The sequence below is a fragment of the Sciurus vulgaris genome (genome assembly GCF_902686455.1).
Source record: "Sciurus vulgaris genome assembly, chromosome: 1".
In the NCBI taxonomy this organism is placed as follows: Eukaryota; Metazoa; Chordata; class Mammalia; order Rodentia; family Sciuridae; genus Sciurus; species Sciurus vulgaris.
The window spans coordinates 169,155,689-169,174,175 of NC_136461.1; the positions used below are offsets into that span (position 1 = coordinate 169,155,689).

Consider the following 18,487-nt stretch of genomic DNA (forward strand, 5'->3'; position numbering starts at 1 on the left):
CCCATTCACTATAGCCTCGAAAAAAATAAAATACTTGGGAATCAATCTCACAAAAGAGGTGAAAGACCTCTACAATGAGAACTATACAACACTAAAGAAAGAAATTAAAGAAAACTTTAGGAGATGGAAAGATTTCCCATGTTCTTGGATAGGTAGAATTAATATTGTCAAAATGGCCACACTACCAAAAGTGCTATACAGATTCAATGAAATTCCAATTAAAATCCCAATGACGTACCTTACAGAAATAGAGCAAGCAATTATGAAATTCATTTGGAAGACTAAGAAACCCAGAATAGCTAAAGCAATCCTCAGTAGAAAGAGCGAATCAGGGGGTATCGCAATACCAGATCTTCAACTCTATTACAAAGCAATAGTAACAAAAACGGCATGGTATTGGTACCAAAATAGACAGGTAGATCAATGGTATAGAATAGAGGACACGGACACAAACCCAAATAAATACAATTTTCTCATACTAGACAAAGGGGCCAAAAATATGCAATGGAGAAAAGATATAGCCTCTTCAACAAATGGTGCTGGGAAAACTGGAAATCCATATGCAACAGAATGAAACTAAATCCCTATCTCTCACCCTGCACAAAACTCAACTCAAAATGGATCAAGGACCTCGGAATCAGACCAGAGACCCTGCATCTTACAGAAGAAAAAGTAGGCCCAAACCTTCAACTTGTTGGCTTAGGATCAGACTTCCTTAACAGGACTCCCATAGCACAAGAAATAAAAACTAGAATCAACCACTGGGATAGATTCCAACTAAAAAGCTTTCTCTCAGCAAAGGAAACTATCAGCAATGCGAAGAGAGAGCCTACAGAGTGGGAGAATATCTTTGCCACTCATACTTCAGATAGAGCTCTAATTTCCAGACTCTATAAAGAACTCAAAAAACTCTACACCAAGAATACAAATAATCCAATCAACAAATGGGCTAAGGAAATGAACAGACACTTCACAGAAGAAGATGTACAAGCAATCAACAGATATATGAAAAAATGTTCAACATCTCTAGTAATAAGAGAAATTCAAATCAAAACTACCCTAAGATTTCATCTCACCCAATTAGAATGGCAATCATCAAGAACACAAGCAACAATAGGTGTTGAAGAGGATGTGGGGAAAAAGGTACACTCATACATTGCTGGTGGGGTTGCAAATTAGTGCAGCCACTCTGGAAAGCAGTATGGAGATTCCTCAGAAAGCTTGGAATGAAACCACCATTTGACCCAGCTATCCCACTCCTTGGCCTATACCCAAACGACTTAAAATAAGCATACTACAGAGATACAGCCACAACAATGTTCATAGCTGCTCAATTCACCATAGCCAGATTGTGGAACCAACCTAGATGCCCTTCAGTTGATGAATGGATAAAAAAAATGTGGCATATATATATACAATGGAATATTACTCCACCATGAAGAATGATAAAATCATGGCATTTTCTGGCAAATGGATGAAATTGGAGGGTATCATGCTAAGTGAGATAAGCCAATCTCAAAAAACTAAAGGACGAATGATCTCGCTGATAAGCGGATAAGGACATATAAGGGGGGGTAGAAGGGGTTAGCGTTAGGGTTAGGGTTAGGTTTAGGGTTAGGGATAAGGTGGGTGGTAAGAATGGAGGAAGGAAGGACTGTATAGAGGGAAAAGAGGGGTTGGAGGGGTGGGAGGAAAGGGAAAAAATAACAGAATGAATCAAACAATATTGCCCTATGTAAATTTATGATTTTCAATTAAAATAAAAAAAATAAAGTTACATAAAGTGAAAAAATAAGAATACAATCAATAATAAGTGTTGGCAAGGATGTAGGGATAAAGGTACACTCATATATTGTTGGTAACAATGCAGACTGGTACAACCACTTTGGAAAGCATTATGGAAATTCCTCAGAAAACTTGGAATGGAACCACCATTTAAGGTTATCCCACGCCTCTGCTTATACCAAAGGACTTAAAATCAGCATACTACAGTGATGCAGCCACATCAATGTTTACAGCAGCTCAATTCATGATAGGTAAACTATACAATGAGCTTAGATGCCCTTCATCAGATGAATGGATAAATAAAATGTGGTACATATACACAATGGAATAGTATTCAGCCTTAAAGAAGAATGAAATTATGGCATTTGCTGGTAAATGGATGGAGTCGGAGAATATCAAGCTAAGTGAAATAAGACAAACCTAAAAAAACCAAAGGCCAAATTTTTTCTCTGATAAGTGGATGCTGATCCATAGTGGGGTTGGGCAAGGAAGAATGAAGGATTATACAAAGGGGAGTGAGGGGAGCAGTGGGGCAGGTGGGGATGGGAAGGATGATAGATTGAGACAGACATTATTACCCCATATACAAGATTAAAAAAATGTTTTAAATATTTATCACTGTCAAAAAATAATGACAGGAAGAGTGATGCAGGAGGTATCACTATACCAGACCTTAAACTCTACTATAGGGCAAAAGTAACAAAAACGGCTTGGTACTGGCACTAAAATAGACAGGTAGATCAATGGTACAGGATAGAAGACACAGAGACATACCCTCATAAGTACAGTAACCTCATACTAGACAAGGGTGCCAAAAACTTACAATGGAGAAAAGATAGCCTCTTCAACAAATGGTGCTGGGAAAATTGGAAATCCATATGCAGTAAAATTAAACTAAACCCCTATCCCTCACCCTGTACAAAACTTAACTCAAAATGGATCAAGGATCTAGGAATTAGATCTGAGACCCTTCACCAAGTACAAGAAAAAGTAGGCATAAATCTCCATCATGTTGGCTTAGGACCAGACTTCCTTAACAAGACCCCCATAGCGCAAGGAATAAAAGCAAGAATAAATAAATGGGATAGATTCAAACTAAAAAGCTTTTTCTCAGCACAGGAAACAATCAATAATGTGAAGAGAGCCTACAGAGTGGGAGAAAATCTTTTCCACACACACTTCAGACAGAGCACTCATCTCCAAAGTTTATAAAGAACTTAAAAAACTTTACACCAAAAATACAAAGAACCCAATCAATAAATGGGCTAAGAAAATGGGCAGACACTTCACAGAAGAAGATATATAGGTGATCAACAAATATATGAAAAAGTGCTCTTCACCCCTGGTAATTAGAGAAATGCAAATTAAAACCACCCTAAGATTTCATCTAACTCCAATTAGAATGGCTATTATCAAGAACACAAGCAATAATAAGTGTTGATGCAGATGGGGGGAAAAAGGCACACTCATACATTGCTGGTAGAGTTGCAAATTAGCACGGCCACTCTGGAAAGCTATATGGAGATTCCTCAGAAAGCTTGGAATGGATCCACCACTGACCCAGCTATCCCACTTCTCGGTTTATACCCAAGGGACTTAAAAATCAGCACACTACAGAGATGCAGCCACATCAATGTTCATAGCAGCTCAATTCACAATAGCTTGATTGTGGAACCAACCTAGATGTCCTTCGATTGACAAATGGATAAAGAAACTGTGGTATATATACACAATGGAATATTATTCAGTCATAAGAATAATAATATTATGGCATTTGCTGGTAAACGGATGAAGTTGGAAAATATCATGCTAAGTGAAATAGGCCAAACCCAAAAAACCAAAGGTGGAATGTTTTCTCTGATAAGTGCATGACAATATATAACGATGGGAGATGGGGAGATGGGGGGGGGGGGGGGAATGAAGGAACTTTGGATGGTGGAGAGGAAAAAGGGGTGGGAGGGGGTGGGAATGGAAAAACAGTAGAATGAAACAGACAGTATTACTCTATATACATGTATGATTACATGAATGGCATGAATATACATTGTGTACAACAATAGAAACAAAAAACTGTAACCCATTTGTGTACAATGAATCAAAATGTCTGTAAAAATAAAAAATATTTTAATTTTAAAAAAACCATATATGCTTCTTATATAAAGGGATTATAGCTGACATGTTCTTTACTGCTCCTTTCACAGTGACTACTTCACAAAAATATTTGTGGAACTGAATGAAATTTTATTTGGAGATGATTTTTTTTCTGACTTTTGTTATGTTACTGATCAAGACATATTTTCATCAAAAATGTTTTTGAAAAAAAATAATAAAAAATAAATAAATAAAAGGAAAAAACTTGATGAGTTTGGGAGTAAACATACACCTGTAAAACTATTACCACAATCAATGCCATAAACATAGCTACACCCCCAAAAGTTTGTATGTATTCTGGAACAGAACATTAAACATCACAAGCATAACTATTATAGAAGGAAGTTTTTGCCCCTTCCTTTTTTTTTCCCCCTGGAATGGATTTTTTTTTTTTTTTTCCACAGAGGTATATAGGGTAATAATATCTGTCTCATTACCATCCTTCCCAACCCCACCAACCCCGCTCCCCTCACTCCTCTCTGCATAATCCAAAATTCCTTCATTCTTCCCTAGTCACCCCCCACGATGGATCAACATTCACTAAAAACAGCTCATTATTACAGCAATGATATATTATAAAAGGTAAGAGAACAAACATGTAATAAGACTTAGAAAACAAGTTCAACAGCTAGTATGCTTTTAATAAAGGGCTTTTAAAAAGAATTCATAGGTTAAAATGAAAGATGTGAACTTGAGCATATTATTATTTCCATTTGGATAATACAACAGATTATATAATCCTAGTATTATCTTTAATTTAAATAAAAATTTGAATATCTAAGGAAACATAATTAAGGAAACACACACACACACACACACAAAGCATGTAGCTTAAACCACATGAGGGTAGTAATCATGACTGTTTTCTTCATCATTCCAAAAAAGCAGTACAAGCCGGGCATGATGGCACATGCCTGTGATCCCAGCAATTCAGGAGGCTGAGGCAGAAAGATGGCAATGGCAAGTTCAAAGGTAGCCTCAGGGCTGGGATTGTGGCTCAGTGGTAGAGTGCCTGAGGCACTGGGTTCAATTCTCAGAACCACATATAAATAAATGAATAAAATTAAGGTCCATCAACAATTAAAAAACAAAAAATAATTAAAAAAAAAAAAAAAACCAAGCCAGCCTCAGCTACTTAGGAAGACCCTGTCTCAAAATGATAATAAAAGAAGCGGTCTGGGGATGAGCTCAGTGGTTAAATGCCCCTGGGTTCAAACCCTAGTACCAAGAAAAAAATAGAAAATCAGTATGAATCACAATGCCAGATACACTGCAATCATTAACAAATCTTTTTGAATGAATGGATGAATAAAATCCTACCAAGACATGTTTATCATTCAATTAGTTACCCTATTTCCTTTAAAATAATAGAATTTTTTAAAATGCAAATCAAGATGGTAGCACAAGCCAGTTATTCAGTGACTTCAGGGGCTGAGGCAATAGGATCAAAGTTCAAAGCCAGCCTCAACAACTCAGCAAGACCGTATCAAAATAAAAATAAAATATAAAGACTGGGGATATAGCTCAGCGGCCCTGGGTTTAATATTATTTCCACTAGGACTAGAAGGGGAAACAGAAGACAAGGACATCACATACATACATCATGTAAGGATAGTAGCACTGATTCTCTGCAATTTCATGAAACACTAAACAAGATAAGCCATGTCTACCAAAATTATTTTTTCAACCCAGAAATTCCATTTCTGGTAATTTACCCTAAGAAAATATCAAAAGCACATTCAAGCTTGGCACAGTGGCACATACCACCAACTTGGGAAGTTGAAGATCACAATCTCGAGACTAGCCTAGCAACTTAGCAAGACCCCGTCTAAAAATGAAAAACGTATAGGGGTGTGGTTTAGCAGTCCCTGGGTTTGATACCCAGAACCAAATATTTTTAAAAAATACATTCACAGAATTATGCATAAGGATAATCTGCTAGTATTACTTATAGCAGAAAAAAAAAGGAAATCTATGTGAATAACATGGTAATAGATAAATTATGGTACACCCACCCACATAATAGAATACACTCTATTCATTTACTCTTGAGTTATTATTGCAACTAAAACTAGTCATACTCTTTTCCTCTAGATCTTTGAACAAATTTTCCCCTACATGATGTTGGAAATTTTTTTTCTGATTTTTCTTTGCCTGATTAATTCTACCTTGTGTGGGAGGGTGTTTGTTTATTTTTTGTTTCTGTACCATGGAATAAACCCAGGGGCACTTAACCACTAAGTCACATTCCCAGCCCTTTTTATTTTTTTGAGATAGGTCTCAATAAGTTGCTTAGGGCCTCTAAATAGATGAGGATGGTTTTGAATTTGCAACCCTCCTGCCTCAGCCTTCCAGATCACTGCATTACAGATGTCTGTCACCATGCCCAGCAATTCCACCTTATCTTTTATAACACTTACCTCTGAGTATACTTCCCACCGCAAAAATGGATGAGAAAAACCTCTAAAGTGTGCATAATACAAGCACTTTCCACACTACAATAAAATTACTATTGTTTCTCCTGAACCGTCAAGTACAAAGTTTTATACAAGTTAATCATTCCTAATCCAAAATATGAATCCAAAATACTCCAAAATCTGAAACTTTGAGAACCACCATTGTGAAAATTCCATAGCTGACCTCTCTTAAGGGAGGCCATGATCAAAAAAGGAATACAAAAAAGAAAAAGAAAATTGTATAGTACTTTCAGATTATCTATGGTTACATGAAACATCAGAGAACTTCATGTTAAGACTTGTGTCTCATTCCCAAGATATCTTATTATGTATAGGCAAACATTTCAAAATTCAAAATCCAAAATCTGAAATACTTCTGATCCCAAACATTTCAGATAAGTAATACTCAACCTGTAGTCCATTCATCACTACCAAACATAAAAGGCATTCAGTATTTGTTATATGAACAATTCTACAGTCATTAATTGGGAGAGAGGATAGAATCACACTTTAAAAGAATGTTTAATGACATAAATGTTTTTGATATACCATGGCCATAAAACATGCTCAGTCTCATTTCAATTTTTTAAAAAGGAAAAAAAGTAAAAAGAAAAGGACTAGAAAACAAAGCATAAGAGAACTTTCTAGAGTGATAATCTATATGAGATTATAGAATGGTTACAGGGATATGTAATCAACTGTATACAGAAACTCATAAAACATTATACCTAACTAGAGCTGGGGTATGGTAGAACACTTGCCTAGTATATACAAGGCCCTGGATTCAATCCCCAGCACTGCAAAAAAAAAAAAAAGCATATGCCTGACAATGCAAATTATACTACCATAAATTAGCTATAATATATAAATTAGATATAATACATATTATAATATACAATCTTTCAAAAAGACTAGAAAACCACATGCTAGGACATCATTTCTAGGTGTTAGAATAACCAGTAATTTTTATTTTCTTCTGAATTTTTTTTATATTTCAATTTTCTACAATGGGAATATTACCTTTATAAAAAAGTACTTCACTTTTTTTTCATTTTTATTTTTTTTGGTGAGGGGTATACTGGAGATTGAACTCAGGGGCACTTGACCACTGAGCCACATTCCCAGCCCTATTTTGTATTTTATTTAGAGACAGGGTCTCGACTGAGCTGCTCAGCACCTCACCATTGCTGAGGTTGGCTTTGAACTCAAGATCCTCCTACCTTAGCCTCCTGAGTCACTGGGATTACAAGCATGCATCACCATGCCCAGCCTATTAGATTTTTAATTATCATATTTCATTAAATCTAAAATGCCATCAACTGTAAGCTATAGCATTATTTTATGTACCCAAGAAAAAAAATGCAGCCAGTCATTGATAATTGGACATTTCTCAATTTCAGCAATGTCAAAATGATGAACTAACTATCTGATATGTCTCTGTATAGTTTAAGGGATTAGAGTGGAGGTGACTTTCTACAGTTTCTTATTCAAGGATAAAATAGATGCCCATTAGCACAATCTTAGAGCAAATTATAAAAAAAAATGATTTGTAACCACTTAAACGTAGCACTTAAAAAAAGTCACACCCCTAGCATGATATGAATTTGAAAATGACATAAGCTAACTGCAATAAAATGAGTAAATGTAGACCCTGCATTTATACAGTTACTTAATTGTCAAGTGAAATGAGAAGTTCAGATAAAAACTTACTGCTCTTAGTTAACTATTTCGTAACTGAAATAAAATAATCATGTGTCTACTAGTAAACTATTATTCTAGATGGCATTAAAGCCAACCGGGTGCCTGTGGTGGAGCAGCAGGACAGATAGGCAAGGCAGGCAAGGCAAGGCGAGGTAGCCTGGAGATGCATTTGGACAGGTGCAGGCACAGCTTTCCTCTTTACATTTTAGCACATTATAGTTATATATAATGGTGGAATCATTGTTACTTATTTGTACATGCATCATATAACAATATAATTTGGCAGATATCATTCCTGAGTGTTTCCCCTTTTCCTCCCCTCATCCCTCCCATCTACTGATTTCCCTTCTACTTTTATGAGATCAGTCACTTTTCTTTTCCTTTTTCTTCTCTAGCTTCCACAAGAGAGAAAACATCTGACCCTTAACCTGAGTTTGGTTTGTTTTTCTTAATGTAATGTTCTTGGGTTCCATTCATTCTTTAGTAAATGACATAATTTCATCCTTTATAGCTAAATACAACTTCATTGTGTATATTAAAGTATATATGTACGTATATGATGAAATGTAATGTTCAGAGCAGTGACAGGACAGGAGAGCAGTGACTGAGATTGGGGGTCTCTGATGACCACATGGCTGTGGCATGCCTGGTGCCTGGAAATGTTTCTATGCAAGGGCACAAGATGCTTAGCTGCTGTGGCAATGCCCTGCATGAGGAGGCTCTGTGCAAGAGTCCTATCAACTCTGACCTTGATCTCAGGCACACAGCTCCTGGGAATAGAGGAATTCTTGTGCTAGACAACCACAATATTTCACCAGCTCCACTTCTCCGGTTCCTGTAACTTTAACTCCGGTTTACAGTAACTTTAAACAATGGACTTTCTTGAGAGCCAAAGTTCCTAACATTGCACTTTGCAACTGTGGATTGCAACCTGGAAAAGCTAGTAGATGTCTTAGTTTCTGTAGCTTTCCTGAATACAAAGAATAATGGTTACATACTATCAGGTATAATAAGATATATGTAAATAAAAATTGCTGGCATAACTCTTTAAATCTGCGTCTCCATCAGAGAGCTGACTAGAACACTATGAAAAGGCAGAATGTTATAGATTGAGATCCAAAATTCTTATTTAGTCCTTAGCCTCTTTTTGGTTGTTGTTGCTGTTACTGTTGTTGCACTGGGAATTGAACTCTGAGCTCTACCCCTGAGTATATCCCCAACACTTTTCTATATATTTTGAGACAGGGTCTGGTAAATTGCTCAGGCTAGCCTGGAATTTGTCATCCACCTGTCCCAGTCTCCCAAGCAGCTGGGGCTTATAGGCATGAGCTATCTCGACCAGCTTTCATATCTTTTAATGGCCATTTACCATCAACCTCTTTGTATAACTAACAATTCTCATGACTACTATGTAAAAATCTTTAAATCTATCATTAAGCTTATCAGATCTGCAGCTTCCACCAACCCTAAAGTTAAGAGCATTATAACTGCCAGCATGGTGGCACATGCCTATAATCCCAGTAGCTCAGGAGGCTGAGGCCAGAGGATTGCAAATTCAAAGTCAGCCTCAGCAACTTAGCGAGACTCTATCTCAAAATAAAATATTTTTTAAAAAGGATGGGGGCTGGGAAGATAGCTCAGTTGGTAGAGTGCTTGCCTTGCATGCACAAGGCCCTAGGTTTGATCCCCAGCACCGCAAAAAAAAAAAAAAAGTTATAACATCTAAAACTTATAAAAAAAGATTCCCCTATCTCTGCTTTTGCCCACCTGAGGTTTACACCAACGTATTTGGTAAATGCACTGATTTAATACTTTCTTTTGTTCTGTGACTATATACTCTTCCTCAGTGGAGCACGTAATTCAGGGTAACCTGAATCTGTTCCCTGGCCTTGGTCACACATATTTGGCTTAGAAAAAAACTCTCTTATTTCCTTTGGAGCAAAAGTTGTGTTTTTCCCCAACGCCCCTCACGCACACCCAAGAACAAAGTTTTGAATGCAAATGCCTAAATAAAAATCTAGACTGACACTTCCTAGAATGTACTCTTGCACTGTGAGTCTCTTTGTGCCTCAGTCTCCTTATCTATAAGTGAATACGTTATTCACACACAGGCCTGTTGGGAGGATTAAATACTTAAAGTACTTAGAACAAAACTTGACTCCTAGTAGCACTCAGTGTTATATGTAGTATTTCCACTATAATTATTATTAGGGGTTTAATACATAAGGTCCTACTAGAGTAGCTACGTTAAAGGTCCCGTCCCATGAGGGGGATAGAAAAGAATATAGTTCTGCATACAGGATCATGACCAAACTCTATGGGATCCTTTGGATTTGTATGGGGGTGGGAGGAGGTTGCAACCATCAAACCTCTAGGATGCAATCATATAAATAATACAACTCTGCCAACAGCCAGCAACAGACTCCCTCACCCCCACACACACCCCCATTGATCCTGCTTTTTGACTTGCAGCTACGTTTGATGATAATTATTTCTCTTCAGGCCTTACGAGCTCCCTTGACTTTGTGATTTCGCTACATCTGCTACAAAATCTCCAGATAGTAATTAATTTAAAGGGCTTTAAAAGGGGGGGGGGGAGGGGCGTGACCTGAGCTGTGGCTGGGTAAAAGCCCTTTTGGAAGGCGCTCGTTCTTACACCTCGTTTGCACTGACACCCTACGGAGCGCTGGCGGAACTTTCACCGCCAGGCCTGGGAAAGCGGCTCCACCGCGTAGGAAAGAAACCCCAACGCACCGGAGCCCGCACGCTCCCGCGGGCTCTGCGGCGGAACCGCCCCTACCGGGAGTCTCCACACAAACGCCCGCCCTCACCACCCCACCGCCAGCCGCCCGGCCTCCGCCCCCCGGGCCAGCAGCCAGGGTGACTTTCGCACTTCAGACCGAGGCTCCGAGACCCGCGCGAGTCGGCCGTAGTCGCTCCCAAAGCCCTCCTTCCCCCTCAGCGGCCCGCCTGGCGCCATTCCCCACTCTGTCCCGCATATGCTCACCGGCTGTCGCAGCCTCAGGCCTACCCCTCCAGCGACACACCGGCAACAATCTAACAAACTGCTCGCCCGATCTAAGAAGCAAACCGCGGGCGGACGGCAAACCCCTCACTGCCACAGGAGCTCAAGCATCCCGCCTTCACGCAGCCAATCGCGAGTGAGGCGTCGCGCGTGCGCACTACCTCTCCGCTCCGGCGCGTCGTCCGGCCCACTGATTGGACGACCTTGCTATGTCACTGCGCCTGTGCCTTTGCGCTTCCCTCTAAAGACTTGGAAGTTTGTCTCCTGTTTACAGTTCAAAACAGAAAATACTGATTTTTTTGATGACACAGATGTAGAGGCTGAGGTTACAGACCTCACAGCGTATGTGGGCAGGTAATAAGTTGTAATTCAGTATAAAAGAGCAATCATAGAAACGCACCCGTCGTTAAACTCATGCCTTCATTCAAAAGATATTTTTTAAAGTCCTTGTTAAATTCTGGGAATATAAAGATGAGTAAGTAATTACTTGACCCTTACAAAAGGGGACCTGCTGCGGACTTGGAAAAGCATTAAAGGATTTTAATCAGGGAAGTGACATCATTCAATGGGTATTTACTGAGCACCTTCCAAAACAATGACATAGTTGGCCAGTCCTGAGAAATGTGGAATTAGAAAGGCATGTCTGAAAGAATAGAAAGTGGTCAAAGGTCATTTATTGGATTTTATTTAACAGCTTGACAAAAATTAAGAAACTAAAAAAAAAAAAATGAGGGTTTAATGGAGATGTGAAATGATGAGAATTCTTACACTGCAGATAGGATGTAAATAGTTTGGAAATAAGGTCTTTGCAGAAATATAATTTTAAAGACGAATGTAAATGTGTAAAGTAACAACAGTATGACAGCATCTAATAAAAGGAAAAAGTGCTTAAAGAACTACTGCCCCTCAGGACTTTTTCCAATCCTAAAGAGACATTCATAGCTTCAGTTGTGCTGTTAGCAGTTGCTGGGGCCAGGATTACAAGAGTTGCCATCTGAGACCTGCCCAGGGCTCATAAACCTGGGCTGGGACCAAAAATAAAAAAGTAAGAGTGGGCATGGGTTGAGATGGTGGCAGTTATTAAATGGAGAATCTCTTCTGCATATGCCCTCTTTACAGTGAGGGCAGGAAGCAAGATGAATGGCAGCAGAATCCCTTTTCTGGATTGTGCTGACTGCACCCTTGGTTCTATTAGAGCACTTTAATCCAAAGGGTGATATTGGAACTTGATTTATCTAATTAGCTCGTAGTGATCCACAGCTACTTTATTTTATTTTATTTTATTCTCTCCTGCAATACTGTGGACCACTGTAAACTTCTCAGATGCCTTGGATGTTTGTAGTGCTGTGAAATGTATTGACATGCCTCTAAAGAAAACTGTATATCCACTTGAACTCTGGAAATGTTCATGTATATATTTGTTCTGCATCATGTTTTTTACTTAATATAAATGTATTTTACTATGACTAGGAAACAACCTGCCCTCATAGTGTCTGCAGCCTACCTTAATGTCATCTGGAAAATCCAGAAAACCTAAAACAGATTGTTTGAAGGTGGCCTGGGACATTCTTCTTCCAGATTTGCACCCAGTTACTCACTTCATCTAGATTATAGGTAATCCTTATTCAAGAAGCCTTATATGACCAACCATTACTCTCTTGTCTCATACTCTACTCCTTACCCTACTTTATAGTTTATCTTCACACTCCCTAATATACTTTGTTGTTTTTCTATTACTCTCAGAATTGAAGCTATGTGAGTGCAATTTTTGTTTCCTGCAAGTGTAGCTAAACAGTACCATCTCATAGAAGACATTCAATAAATATTTGTTGAATAAAGAGTTGTGTGAAAATCAACACTTAGTGACTGCTCCCTATTAGAGAAAGACTGACATCTGATTTTCACACACCAGTATCAGCATCAGAATCCTCTGAGGGATTGCTCATACACGGAGCAATGGGTCTGATCCCAATTGCTGACAATTTGCATTAATAATGAGCTTTCAGCGATGTTACCAGTGGAAAATGCAAGCTTTTAGGAATGATCCCACATTCTGAGCCCAGAAGCTACAATGCTAATAAGCTACTACGTAAGTTACACAGTACCAGGTACACAAAAGGGTACTCAATAAATGTTAAGTGTATATCTGACACTTCCTTCCAACTTGACTGAATTAATTGCTCTGTACTCATCTTTGGGGGAAAAAAGAACACTGAAAATACAAAAAAAAAAAGGATAGCTAGGTTTATTCTGCATTAAAACTCAGGGATCTGGGGCTAGAATTGTGGCTCAGTGGTAGAGCACTTATCTGGCATGTGTGAGGCACTGCACCATATATAAAAAAAAAAAGGTATTAAAAATGTTTTTAAAACCCAGGGATCTTTCATAAGACTTCCAGTTTTACTTATCACAGTGGAACCTTCCATTAGGTGAGTGTAAATCCTCTGTTTGGAGGGGCTTTCTCCATTGGGCAACAGCTTCCCTTTTAACAAAGGGTACAGAGGTAAAACATGGGAGGTGAAGACCTGTTTCCACTTCACTGTTGCTCTGTTCAGTTAAAACTGTAGACACTTCAATAGAGGTCTGTCAAATTTTCTTTAAGTTTGATGGTATTGCAAGTTGTCTTCAAACTGAAGTGATAAACTTATTTAAATGGCACTCAAAGAATTCATAGTCTGATCCCTGTACAACCTTTCTAACCTCATCTCCCTTTTACTCTCATATTGTTGTTTCCCAGACCACCCTCAGGTTCAGTGATTTGCTAGAAAGACTTGGAACTCAGAAAAGCTGCTATACACACAATTGCGATTTATTACAGTGAAAGCATACATACTAAAATTAGCAAAGGTAAAAGATGCATGGAGCAGATTACAGGAGAGATGAGATACTAGCTTCTAGTTGTTCTCTCTAAGCACAGCTATATAAACAACATGTTTTATTCTCCCAGGAACAATATGACAACACACCCAAAATATTGCCATTCTTGACAGGCAGGATATTCCAAGGACTGAAAGGGACTGGTGCCTCCCTTTCCAGATGCTGTCAGGAAATAATGCTCATCGTACCTTTCAACTATACCCTGCCTTTTGACTATAGCTCAGAGTGCAGCTGAGTACACCATCCATAGAATTCAGCAAGGCAAAGATACTGTACTGTCAGGAAATGAGTCACCTAACACTCTCCTTGACTGCTTGTCAAAACATTAACTTATGATTTTCTTATCAGTCAACATTGAGTTTACCTCACAAAGTTTTTCAGATTTATAGACGCCAAAAAAAAAAAAAAAAAAAAAGGAAATCCAAGCTGATAAAAGGACTTTGCACTAAAGTTATTCCGTAGGTGCCTTGTATGAGACGAGACAGGCTAGGACTCCAAGTAACTCCCAACTACTTTAGCCTTCCCAAAGGGGCGACTCTTCTTTTCTTCTTTCTTTTTTTTTTTCTTCTTTCAATGTTTAACATTGGGTTTTAAAAATTAAGATGTACTATTTCTATTATTTGTAAGTAAAATTGCAGATAATGTTCCAACATCATCAAAAATTCAGAGCAGGGGCTAAGGTTGTAGCTCAGTGGCAGAGGGCTTGCCTAGCACGTGTGAGGCACTGGGTTCAATCCTCAGCACCGCATAAATATTAAATAAAATAAAGGCATGCTATCCATCTACAAGTACAAAAAAAAATTAAAAATCAGAGCAAATGTTGCTGTATATAAACAGTACATAAAAACAAATTACCATATAATTTGGGGAAGATAGTAAGAAAAAGTTTCATTTACATAGATTCTCAGAGTTCACACCATTAAGTACAAATTTTTGGTTCACTTTAGTACTGGTAGCAGTACTCAGAACCATTCATACCTAATGCCAAAGGAAGCATTTCTGAATGTGTATGAAGGTACAAACTGGTGGCAGACCCTTTTTTTTTTTGGTAGGAGGGATTGAACCCAGGGAGCTTGAACCACCGAGTCACATCCTCAGACCTTTTTATATTTGATCTAAAGAAAGGGTTTCGCTGAGTTGCTTAGGGCCTCACTAAGTTGCTGGCTTTGAACTTGGGATCCTCCTGCCTCAGCCTCCTGAGCTGCTGGAATTACAGGCCTGTGCCACTGCCTGACTGGCAGACCTAATTTAACAGAAGCATTTCCATCTACAATTTCATATTGTTTTGATTTGCAAAAAATTAAAAGTAAATAAATACATATTGTTTTGTTAAATCCAATTTTTATTTATATGGTATTTATATAAACATACTTTTTAGAATCCACAAACATCAATAACCCTTTATAAAGAGAACTGCTTTTATAAAGAGAGGTAATACCTCTCTTGAACAAGAGAACAGTGCTGTAGTAACTGATGAGGAATCAACCTTTAAGTGCACATAACACATACTTTTTTTGACATCACCTGCTGAATTATAAAAGGAACGTTTCCAAAGAGTTCTGTTAAACATTTACAAATTACACAACTCTGGGATAAGCAGTATAGTTAATAGATCTGATTCTGAAGTATTCTGATTTTAAAATACTTAAAACCCACACACACAGCCCAAAAATATATCTATTTTTCTGGTCCTGTGGTAGTGAACGTGACCACCGCGGTTCCTACGGCATCTCTCCCACTCACAACAGGCTTGTGCTTTCTTCAAGGTTGCCTGCTTCCAGTCTAGTCTAATGCAAACTGAAAAAAAAAAAAAAAAAAAAAAAAAACCTCAAAATCTTCATCAATGAGATAAATCTCAAGCTTTAGAAGATCAATCAATTCCTTCCGGGAGAGGGCAGGCAAGATCAGCCAGCGGATGGGTGGTTTTACAAAGGCTGGAGGAGACATCTTCCACAGGGATGATCTGTTTGGAAACTTCAAATCCTGGCAAAGCCATCGCTTTGTGAGGTCCGGCCCCGCCGAGCCGGTGCACGCGGTCGGCTCACCTCGCCTCCTTCCTAGCGTTCACCGGATCGCTGGGAGCTGCGGCTGGACTCCGCCCGCGCCCTGCTCCGAACCCCGCCTCCAAACCTAGCTGCCCCGCCGCCTCTGCCGCCCCCGAGAGGTTGCCAAGCCCTCCTGCCCTGGGGTCCCGCCGCCCCGCAGCCCCGCGCGGTCCTGGAGAGACACGGCCCAACAGGTTGGGCTGCCCGCGCCGGGTGGACAGGTCCCTCCAGACAGGAGCCCCCTCCGGCCTCCTCCAAATCACAACAGTCCTGACCTAAAGTCCTGACCTGGGGGGTCGCTGGGGTTGTAGCTCAGTGGTACAGCGACTGCACTGGGTGCGATTCCCAGCACCATTTAAAAATAAATAATAAAATAAAAGTCCATTGACAACTGGATAAATACTAAAAAAAAAAAAAAAAAAAAAAGAAAGAAAGAAAGAAAGAAAGAAACGTGGAAGTGCTCAATCAAGGGCGGAAACTTGCGACACCCGCTCACTTCTCAAAGATAGTGCAAAAGCACTTACTCCCCTAGCAAATCTAAAAGTAATTATGCTTACTTCCTTTTTTTAGGATTTTTTCCCCCCATAACAAAAACCACTCAGTATTCTCTCCCTCTCACTCTTCAAGTAAGGAAGAGAACGATCATCAGCCGCAAAGAAACAGATACAGTAAAGCAACAGCAAGAGCCAGCTTCAAGTTCAGGAGGGAACACTGCCCCCACCCCTCCCCCACCCCCACGCCCCCGGTGGTTTCCCGTACTTTATAAGACCTGAGAAACTTCTCTAGTAACTATAGATATGATCCCTGAAAGTGTAGTCTTTGGGGGACGAGTTCTTAAGTAAAGATGTCACAGATGGTCTGTAAAATGAGTCACGAGCATGGACAGGCACTCAGTCAATATTAGTTCTTTTCCTCCACCCTAGTTCATTTTCTTCTCTGCTTTGCCAAAGCTATAAATCTCTGTATCCTGTGCACCAAGGTTTATTTTACATACACCCTGAAAAACTAGCAGCTGAATCCAAGGGCACCTACCACAATCCTTTTAAGAAAAAATTTTTTTGAATTTTAATTGCCCAACCCTTTTTATTTCAAGACAGAATCTTGCTAAATTACCCAGGCTAGCCTCAAATTTGTGATCCTCCTTGCCTCAGCCTCCCAAGTTGCTGGAATTGCAGGCATGCACAACCACAACCAGATCAAGGTTTACATTTAAATTTTTTTTTGTTTTGTTTTAGTTGTTGATGGACATTTATTTATTTACTTATTCATATGTGATGCTGAGAATTGAATCCAGTGCCTCACACATGCCAGGTGAGTGATCCACCATTAAGCCACAACCCCAGCCCCACGGTTTACATTTTGAACAAGCATACTATTTAGCTTTTTTTAGTTAAATTTATTTTTTAACTGATAGATTGAAAACACAAATATTGTGCATATTAATAAGGTTACAATGTGATAATTCCATACATTTATACATTGTATGAGCAGGTTAAGCATATCTACCACCTCAAATATTTATTATTTCTTTAGGGCCAAAAAATTCAGAATACTTTCTTCTAGATTTTTAAGCTATACAGTACAAAATCACTGTTCAAATCTTTTAAATAATACAGTAGCATACTAGGTCTCCTTTTAGATTTTGAATTAACAGCGAAGTTACTAGAGGTGATAAAGTGCCAACAGTGTTTTTAACAGCTATTGAGAGCTCTGTCACTTTGTTAAATATTGAGATTAATATTTGTTTAAAAGGCAAACCTTAGAAATCATTACACAAATATCTCTGTCCCAATGCCTTAATTAGTGTATTTGTTCAATATATCATTCTGATCAGTCAGCATCCATCAACATAAGGCAAAAACCTCCACCAGTAAAAAAAAAAAAAAAAAAAAAAAAAAAGATTGTGACTAACTCAAGGCTCAGATGATAGCATTTTTTAGCAATTTAAAAAAAAGATTTTTTTAAGACAGAGTCTCACTATGTTGTTCAGACTGGCTTCAACTCCTGAGCTGAAGCCATCCTCCTGCCTCGGTCTTCTTAGTAGCTGCATTATAGGTGCATCAGCTTCAAATACTTTAAAACTAAGGCATCTACATTTTTTTTTAAGATATCATACCATATAATACTTAACTTATAAGCACTGGGGAGCCAAAAAATTTTTTAACCCACTCTATTGAGATATTTGATTTATTATAGTGTTCTGGAGTTGAACACCCAATATCTCTTGCAGGATGCATAGTACAGCAGCACTGAGTGCAGAACTAGAGCTTCTAAGTTACAATTTCTTCTTCATAGTGACTATTTAGTATTCATTTCATCATCAGGGTCCACTTCATCTGAAAATGTACCAGTGGAAGGATATCCTTATTTATATGGAAAGTGAGCTTTCCCCCTCCACTTCTCAACAGACATCTTTGCTTTTCCACTGCAATTTTTAGATCAACTTT

The 18,487-nt window shown here is 38.7% G+C and overlaps 1 protein-coding gene across 2 annotated transcripts in view; it reads right to left on the reverse strand.

Annotated features, from left to right (window-relative positions):
* Positions 1 to 11,236, reverse strand: part of RAD54B (RAD54 homolog B) — a 744,820-nt gene extending 733,584 nt beyond the window's left edge. For both annotated transcript variants that reach the window (XM_079116907.1, XM_079116906.1), the window contains exon 1: positions 11,101 to 11,236. The gene's annotated coding sequence lies outside the window, so the exon portion shown is untranslated. The remainder of the gene's footprint in view (positions 1 to 11,100) is intronic.
* Positions 11,237 to 18,487: the final 7,251 nt, after the last annotated feature.